Source organism: Lactuca sativa, chromosome 8 (assembly GCF_002870075.4).
Source record: "Lactuca sativa cultivar Salinas chromosome 8, Lsat_Salinas_v11, whole genome shotgun sequence".
NCBI classification, from domain to species: Eukaryota; Viridiplantae; Streptophyta; class Magnoliopsida; order Asterales; family Asteraceae; genus Lactuca; species Lactuca sativa.
In genome coordinates, this window is record NC_056630.2 from 158,842,257 (window position 1) to 158,852,330 (window position 10,074).

Consider the following 10,074-nt stretch of genomic DNA (forward strand, 5'->3'; position numbering starts at 1 on the left):
TCGGATTGACCTAAGGTTTTTTCCAACATTTAGTTTACAATTTGTAGATGAATTTAGACTATAATTTTGTTTATTTTGGTATTATATTCATTGAGTTACAATCCTTCAATGTAGAGCTATCAAAGCTGAAATATTTCAGCTTTTTAGTATTATTTTATACTATAATTCCGAGTCCGCGTTTAGCACTTGTGTTAGAGTTGTAAGTGAGTATCAAACTAGTTTATCGACATTGATAGTTGAAGCTTTGTTATGCACCCAAGATTGGGTGATAAAGTTTACAAATCCGATAGTTGACAACGTTGATGGCATCTTGAACGATGATGATATAGCTTTGGGTAAAAAAATTACAATCTTTATTCTTTTTTTATACAATTATTACTTTTTATTAAATACTAACAACATCTTCATTTGTGTTTATCTAGAGATTTCACAAGCTTTAAATATGTTACATATGGATAACAATGATATGGGAAAGAAGCCAATGGAAGATTAGATTATGAGTTTATGAAATTTGTTAGTTTGATTGATTTTAAAGTTTAAACTATGATTTTTGTTGTTACGGTAATACTTTTGTATGTTTGTCTTAAAATTGTTTAACTTTTGTTGGTGAACTTGATTTATATGTTAGTTGCTTTTATTTGGAAAATTATTTTTTGCAAATTGCAAATTATAATATTATACATCAATGTAGATTAGTTAGGCGTGAAACGGAAACATATTAATTTTGCAAGTTATAATATTATACATCAATGTAGATTATTTATTATACTCTAAGCAATTAAAGTTGTACCGGTCCAAACGGGTCTAAAAACCGAAAAACCCGGACCTGGACACGGACACGGACACAGACACGACTCATCCGGTCCGGTCCATGGTCCACAAAATTCTCCATAACCGGTCCGGTCCAAGAGCCGGTCCGGTCTGATTCGGTCCGGGCCTGTCCAAATTCTCACCCCTAGTCGAGCCTTTCGCCGCCTTCGCTTTCTTTCCCCACGATCTGTAGTTGTCGCGATGAATTCAAGGAGGCCAAAAGGATCGTCATAAATTGGTGTTTGCCGCTGACGTTCCAGTCTCTTCTGCCCCTCCTCACGATCTGCTTGACCACCACCAGAGCTTCCCATCGACTGCCTTTGTTCGTTCCTTCCTTTCTTCTCCAAACAGACGAGGACCGAAGTCCCATTTGTTTGTATCAATTGACCTAACTTAACCCTTCATCTATTTAAGTTACAACCAAATCAACCCTTCTTTTGTATGAATGTGACCAAACAACCTTCCATATGTTTATTTAAATCAAAACATCCCCTTGTTTGAGCTATTTAACCAAATCAACGCTACATCTATTTTGCAAGATTTGAAAACAACTCTTTTGATTTAATCATTACAAAAATAATCCCTCTAGTTTAATTTGTTTAAAAATAGTCCCTAAAGTGTTTTAAAGTTCAAGAACTGTTGTTTTGTGGTTTCTCACGTCGAGCTTCTAAAAAATGAACCAACTCCAAACGAATCGAACTCACACTTCAAGGGTGAGTTTCTACGACCGCTCTTTTATATTCTTCATATTTGGGGGAGAATAGATGCGTGTTTAATGAAGTCTTGACGATTTTTTAATTTTTAAACGTTAGCATGCGCTATACTTATTATTGGTCAAAAGTTTATGAAATAACAATCTAAAATGATATAAATCATTAAAAATCATATAAGCTAAATTAGAATGCTAAAAGATGATATACTTATACTTTTTGTAAAATTTGAATTTAATTATTAAGATTTGATGATTTATAAAGATTTTCATATTTGTTATATATAAGTTTGAGCATGTTAAAAATATATAAAAAGATGTTATATATAATCAAAAATTATATTCAACAACATATTTAGGTATAAAAAGAAAGTACGTTATCTTAAACGGTTGAAAAAACAAGTTTGAGAAAATATAAAATGATTAGTTGAACATATCAAAAATCGACTATTATTATTATTATACTCTTTGATATTATGTAAAAATAATCTTAGATGATTTTAATATATTTTTATAATTTTAATAAAATATAAATCATTTTTACTAAGTTATGAAATTAGACATACATAATAGCATAATTGAAGGATGAGAAAGGCCAGGTAGCATGATATGTTGAAGAATGAGATACGAGAGTTTGTGAGCATGTCTAGATGTAGAAAACTGGAGGACATGATAGCTTGGGCTCACGAGCAGGAGATTGATCTGGGGACTATGAGTTAGAGGAATTTGGTTCAGGCATAGGTACCAAAGGGCTCGGGTAAGAAGCGCAAGGTTGTTGATTCGCGTTTGAGATTCCTACAGGGCCGAGCCACTATGGGAAGTGCGACAAGGCGCACGATAGAGTTTGTAGCGTGGGTGGGTGTGGTTACTACAAGTGCGAAAAGACTGGTCACTTTAGCAGAGATTACCCCACCGTCCGGATATAAGATTTGATTTGCTTCCATTGCAATCAGAAGGTCCACAAGGAGGCCAATTGTCTGAGCAAGGAAGGAAGAGCGGTTGCAGCACCTGCTCCAGCTACTTTGAGGATCATTGACGGCCGCCAGCGCAAGGTGGAGGTGCCAGTTGTGAGGAGTCGAGCTTTCCAACAGACAGCCGAGGAGGCTCATGCAGCGCCAGATGTGGTTATCGGTATATATCTTCTCCATATTTTATTTAATGCTTTGAGGTTTATGCTTATTATTTATATGATGTGTTACAGGGACCTTCCTAGTTAACAGTGTTCCAGCATTAGTTCTATTTTATTCGGGTGCCACTTGATCGTCCGTATCCCTTGCGCTCAGCAAGAGATTCGATGATGCTCCTAGGGAACTTGATTATCCGTTAGAGGTAGAGATCACCGACGATCGTCCAGTGTGAGTATCGAAGGTTCATTGGGGATGTGTTCTGGAATTATTTAGCGAGCGATATCTGATTGATTTGGTTCATATTCTTTTGCGCGATAGGAAGGTTATCATAGGTATGGATTGGTTGAACCCTAATGAGGCGATGATTGATTGCGGGCACCAGTTACTTCGGGTTCAAACCCTAGGTAGGGAGAAATAGTTACTCATGGCAAGGATGTTCAGCATGGACCGACTCTCTGCTTGTAACACCGTAAATTTTCAAACCAAATTTTTCCTTTTTAAAAACACATAAAACTCATATATTATATTTCATAAGATCACATGTGTCTCAAATGTCAACATAAATCCACAAATAAAAGTCAAAACCCAGAATCCTCAACAATGTCTCGAATACGTGTGTACAATCATGCCGGCGCCTTCCTGCGGTCCTAAGAAGTACCTGAAACACATATCACATAACACGGTAAACACAAAGCTTAGTGAGTTCCCCAAAATACCACATACACAAATAATAAGCCTCTCATGGCTATAACTCGGCATGGTCCCTCCAATCTCATGCGTCTCGGTGTGGACCCTCCGGCCATGTGTCTCATTGAGGACCCTCCAGTCTCACAGCTCGGTTTGGATTCTTCGGTCCTGTCTCAGTGGAACCCTCCGGTCCCACAACTCGGTTTGGACCCTCGGGTCCTATCTCAGTAAAACACAAAATATAGCATATGTATCACACAGACAAAATGCATAATCTGACGTAACTCAAATAAGCACATAAGACCCTTCGGTCACACATAGATACCACTCATGGTAAGTATAGTGAGAAGACTCACCTCGTAAGTAAGCAAAGAAAACTGGATACCCCTCGAACAGTCTAATCTCCGCCTACACGTAATAAGCATCTCTAATTAACTCATAAAGATCACAATGTCATATAAATCATGCTAAACTCTTTCTAACTCTTGAGGTTGGTAAAAGACCATTTTACCCCTCCATGGACCCCATAAACCCTGTCTTGACCAAACCCTAAAGTCAACAGAAGTCAACACTCGAGTCAACTGCCCATGTTGACCCAACTCACCTAGTGCACCTATGTGACTCACTGAGTCCCTGTTGTTCATCACAATGCCGCGAAAACCCAACTTAACTCGTCGCGTTGTCTCGTCAACTCGTCGAGTCACCCTTGTCCAGACTCATCGAGGAAAACCCTAGCCGACTCGTCGAGTCAACTCGTTGACTCGGCGAGTCCCTTCAGTCTAAATTCTCATTCAAACATTATAAGGCAGATCTATTACTCCACACCCTAGATCTAGGCTCTCAAGGCTCGAATGTCACGTAAAGCTTCAATATTTACGTTCATGCATGGCATATTTTGCTCCAAAATGCCAATACAACTCTAACAAAGGTGTTTAAGCACAGTAACCCTTATATGGCTGGATAAAGTTGGGACCTTTGGACTCTATGGACCTCACAAGGTCCAGATATGAAGTCTAGACCTCCTGATAGACTCAATGCAGTCAATGTCCCAATAAAAGGTGGTAAAAGCTCTAACTTCCATAATCATGAGATCTAACCAATAAGATGAGAAAGGTGTAGGTTTTTTACCTTCCACAGAAGCTCTGGTCGATATAGCACTAGATCCAATAGTTTCGCCTTGCTCTTTGCTGGATACTCTCCTCTTCTCCTCAAAAGATGCACTAGAATTCGGGATGTTACAATTCTCCCCCACTAGAATCAGACTTCGCCCTCAAAGTCCGGCTCCGGGAACAACTCTGGATACTGCTCGCGCATCTCAGACTCTGGCTCCCACGTACACTCGGACCCCTTCTAATGTTGCCACTAGACCTAAACCAGGGGTACCTCCTTGTTTCTCAAAACCTTCACTTTCCGATCCAAAATCGCAATCGGCCTCTCAATATAATCCAGGCTCGCATCAACCTGAATGTCCTCTCAGGGTACCATTATCGTCTCATCGGCTACACACTTCCTCAACTGAGACACATGGAAGGTGTTATGAATCTGGCTCAACTCTACTGGTAGCTCCAACCGGTAGGCTACCATATCAACCCTGGCGATCACTTTGAAAGGACCAATGTATCGGGGCCCCAGCTTGCCCCGTTTCCTGAATTGGATCACCCCTTTCCATGGGGATACCTTCAGGAGGACAAAATCTCCAACCTAAAATTCTAGCTCGGATCGTCGCCGATCTACATAACTCTTCTAGCGACTCTAGGCTGTCAGTAACCTCTATCTGACCTACTAAATCTGCTCGGTCGTCTTTAGCACTATCTCAGTGCCACCCATCACTGGCTGCCCTACCTCTCCCCAACAAATGGGAGTCTGACACCTCCTTCGATATAGAAGCTCAAAGGGAGGCATACCAATGTTGGAATGTTGGTTGTTGTTGTATGAAAACTTAGTCAAGGGCAAATAAGTGTCCTAACTTCCACCGAAGTCCATAACACATGCACGCAACATGTCCTCGAGCGTCTGAATCGTCCCTTCACTCTGCCCATCTGTCTGTGGTTGGTAAGTTGTACTAAAGTGTAGTCGGGTACCCAAATCCTCATGAAACTTCTTCTAGAACCTGGAAGTAAAATGCACATCCCTATCTGATACTATTGATATCGGCACCCCATGTCGTGCCACCACCTCTCGAATGTAGATCTCGGCCAATTTCTCTGCAAAAGAGCTCTCACTGATAGTGAGGAAGTGAGCACTCTTCGTCAACCGATCTACAATCACCCATATTGTGTCTACCCCATGCATGGTCCTCGGTAGCTTGGTGATGAAATCCATAGTGATCTGTTGCCACTTCTACTGGGGAACCTCTAAAGGCTGTAGCTGACCATGGGGTCGTTGGTGCTCTGCCTTGACCCGACGATAGGTAAAGCATCTCTCGAGTACCCAAGCCACATCCCTCTTCATACAGGACCACCAATAATCCCTCTTCATATCCAAATACATCTTAGTAGCCCCAGGATGGATCGAAAATCTCAATATATGCCCCTCCTCCATCAATATACGCCGAGCTCCACCTGTATATGGCACCCAAATACGACCTCGGAAAGTCATAAGTCCCCGACTATCTGACTGAAACTTGGAAACCTAACCAACCACACACTCTCTCTTGCGGTTCTCAAGTCTCATAGCCTCTACCTGAGCCTCTTGGATGGTATGTAAGACCGGAGTCATCACCGTCATCCTCATACACACATCTCGGATCGGAGCGCTCTCAGCTCTACGACTCAAGGCATCGTCTACCACATTAGCCTTACCTGGGTGATATAAGATCTCGCAGTCGTAGTCCTTCACTACATCCAACCATCTCCTCTTCCTCATATTCAGGTTGGGCTGATCCATCAAGTACTTCAGGCTCTTATGGTCCGTGTATATGGTACACTAGACACCATAAAGATAGTGGTGCCAAATCTTGAGGGCGAACACCACCGCCCCAACTCCAAATCATGGGTGGGATACCTCTTCTCATGAGGCTTCAGCTACCTCGACGCATATGCTATCATGTGACCCCTCTGCATCAACACTGCACCCATCCCTTAAATAGACGCATCACAATAGACTACGAAGTCCCCCACTCCCTCCGGAAGGGCTAACACCGGGGCTTCGCACAACCTCTGGAAAAGAGTCTCGAATGATGCCTGCTGCTCAAGCCCCCAAAAAAAAGTAACGCCTTTCCGGGTCAATCTGGTGAGAGGAACTGCAATCTTGGAGAAATCATTGATAAATATATGATAGTAGCCGTCCAATCCTAGAAAACTCCTGATCTCGGATGGGGATCTCGGCACCTTCCATTGCATAACTGCCTCAATCTTGGCCGGATCGACCAATATCCCATTCTGATTAACGAGTTGTCCCAAGAACTGGACCTCTCGTAACCAGAAATCACACTTGGAGAATTTGGCATAAAGCCTCTCAGACCTCAAAACCCCAAGAACCTCTCGCATATGCGCCTCATGCTGCTCTCTGGACCTCAAATACACCAAGATGTCATCGATGATAACGATCACTGACCGGTCCAACATAGGCGTGCACACCCGGTTTATGAGATCCATGAACACTGTTGGTGCGTTGGTGAGCCCGAAAGGCATCACCACAAACTCGTAATGCCCATAATGAGTGCCAATGGCCCTCTTCTGAATATCCTCTTCGCATTCTCTTATATGGTGATATCCAGATCTCAAATCAATCTTGGAAAACCAAGATGCCCCCTACAACTGTTCGAATAAATCGTCGATCCTTGGAAGTGGATAATAGTTCTTGACCGTCAGCTTGTTCAACTCCCGGTAATCTATACACATTCGGTGTGAACCATCCTTCTTCTTGACAAAAAGGATCGATGCTCCCCACGGCGAGCTACTCGGTCTGATAAAACCTTTCCCCAACAGCTCCTGAAGTTGCGAAGATAACTCCTGCATCTCAGGCAGTGCAAGGCGATAAGGTTCCTTGGCGATAGGCGCCACACCCAGAACTAAATCAATCTGAAACCCCACATGCCTCTAAGGAGGCACTCCCATTAAATCCTCGGGAAACACATATGGGAACTCGCACACTATCGGAACCTCGGAGATAGAACTCAGTCTCTTTATAGCAACCTGTGTATCCACCACATACGCCAAAAAGCCCATGCACCCCTGTTATATACTCTGTCTCGCTCCGACAGTAGAGAAAAAAGCGTATCTGGACCTGGTACCCTCATCGTACACAGTAAGCACTCCCCCGCTAGGGTCTTGTATAATCACCATCTGTCGCTCATAGTAGATCATATCCCCAAATCGACTCAACCAGTCCATGCCCACAATGACACAGACGTCACCCATCGCTATCGTCACCAGATCTATCAGGAACTCCACACCAAAAATCTCCAAAACACATCCCCAGAAAACCTTGGTCACATAAACCGCATGCTCGTCGGCTATAGAAACTCTCAAAGGTCAACTCAACGCCTCTCGCTCGACACCAATGTGACGACAAAAAGCTAAGGACATGAAGGATCGACTCGCACCCGAGTCAAATAACACCAAAGCAGGTACATAACTCACAAGAAAAGTACCATCTACAACATCAGGTGCTGCGCAGACCTCCTCCGCTGTCAGCTAAAAAGCTCTCCCATGAGCCCTCGGTGTCTCGGCTTCACTGGCCGACTATCTGTAGCACGAATAGCAGCAAGAGCAGAACCCTAGGCTGATCCCTGAATGAGTTGAGGGCACTCGACCTTCCGATGGTCCGTCTGGATGCAATGAAAGCAAATAGAAAATCCCTTGGGGCAATCCCTCGCCATATGCCCCTCCTTACCGCATTTATAGCAAATCCCCGACCGGTAAGATCCCTCGTGGACCTTGCCGCACTTGCTACAAGTGAGACCCTTCTGGTCTCTAGTCCTTGTATCAGCGGGCTTAGCCTGCTTAGCCGCCGACTGCAGCTGTGTCGGTCTCCTATCTCTCCCCAGCTGCTTTGCCTCCTCTCTGGACTAAATCTTTAACTCAATCTCCCTCCTCCCGGCATTGGTCTGCAACTCAGCCAATGTTCGATAAGATGATTTCGCCATGAACTCCCGAATGTCTCTCCTCAAGATGCTTAAATACCGACTCACACGCGCCTGATCAGTGGACAAGTTCTCAAGGCAGAACAACGCCCTTTTATGGAACATCCTCGTAATCTCAGTCACCGACTCTGTCTTCTACTTGAGAGACAGAAACTCCTGTGCCAAACACTCCCTCTCCACCCGAGGAACATACTCATCTCGAAACAACTTGCTGAACCTCTCCCAAGTCACTGCAGCATGATATGTCGGGGTAAAATCAGTCATCAAAAACTTCCACCAGTCCTTCGCTCCCAAGCGAAGCTGGTTCAAGGCGAACCAGACTCTCAGATGCTCTGGGCACGAAAGTATAAAAGCATCCCTCAATGTCAGCGTTCCATCTCATGGCAGCAATCGGATCCTGTTGGAAGTGTGTCCGAGGTCATTAACTAGTTGGTGATATTTCTAATAATTGCAGGGTCCTCTTGGGTTTCCCTTGAGTGGAACAAATAATAGGAGTAATTAGTTTATTAATTATTATGGTTTAATAATTAACTAGAAACTAATTAGAAAACAATTATGGAATTAATTAATAGTTTAATTAATAGAAGGGTTGAATGTGAGTTAATCAATAGTTGGTTAATCAGGGAACATTCCAGAACCCTAGAAGGAAGGGGTTGGACGAAAATTCCCTTTAGATAAAGGTAATTTCGTCCATAGCCTATCCCATCCCACATGGGTGGAAGGATAAAATCCTAGGAGGTATCCAAGGCTATAAATAGGGGCATAGGGATTCATTCCTCGTTGCTCAATTTTGGCTTGAGTATTCGCCACCTTCTTTCGCCCTCATTGTGGAAGAACTTTTTTTTTTAGTTTATTCCTCCTAGTTTAATATTTGTTTCTATACTTTTGAGTTCATTGGGTGTGAACCAAGAGAGGGATTCTAGTTTGGATCCTCATCATCCAAACAAGGTGGCACCCACAAGGAGTCAAGCTCGAAGGTCATTAGCTAGTAAAGAGGTTAGTATTCTTCCTTGTATATTCGGATTTCATAGGGTAGAAGTAATAGTATGAATCCATAGATCCATAGGTTGCATGTACACTTAGGTAAATCGTTTTGTTGTTTCGATTCTTCCACTGCCTAGTTATTGAGTGTATTTGATGCATATATTACCCAACAGATCCTATGTCCCCTCAAACTCTAGTGGCTTCATGTTGCTGAACTCCCGAAACAACAGCGAGTCAACTCCTTGTGGCCTGGTACCAACAGCCTCAGTAACAACAATGTATCAGTCGTCAAATGTCTCAATCAGAGTGGTCTTAATAGACCCAAACATCTCCGGTATCGCCTCTTGAATGGCTGTGGGCACCTCCTCATGGATGATCCTGCAGATCTCCTCATCACTGGTCCCACTGCTCTCGGGGTCGTGGCGCGTACCCACTATGATGTCTCTGAAACACAACACAAAAAAATATTAGAGACTCGCTCGAGCGTACTCACACTCGATTCCCGCCCCTACATGCTCCTCAGCACCCTAAGGATTCTTACTTGGATTGCAAACTGATATGGTGCTTTTAGTAGTACGGGCCCAATACTATCTTCCACACCTAACCTGTAGTCATCCCAAGTCCTCCTCCAAGGATTCTAATTCACAAGTACTCTATCTCTCACAAATATT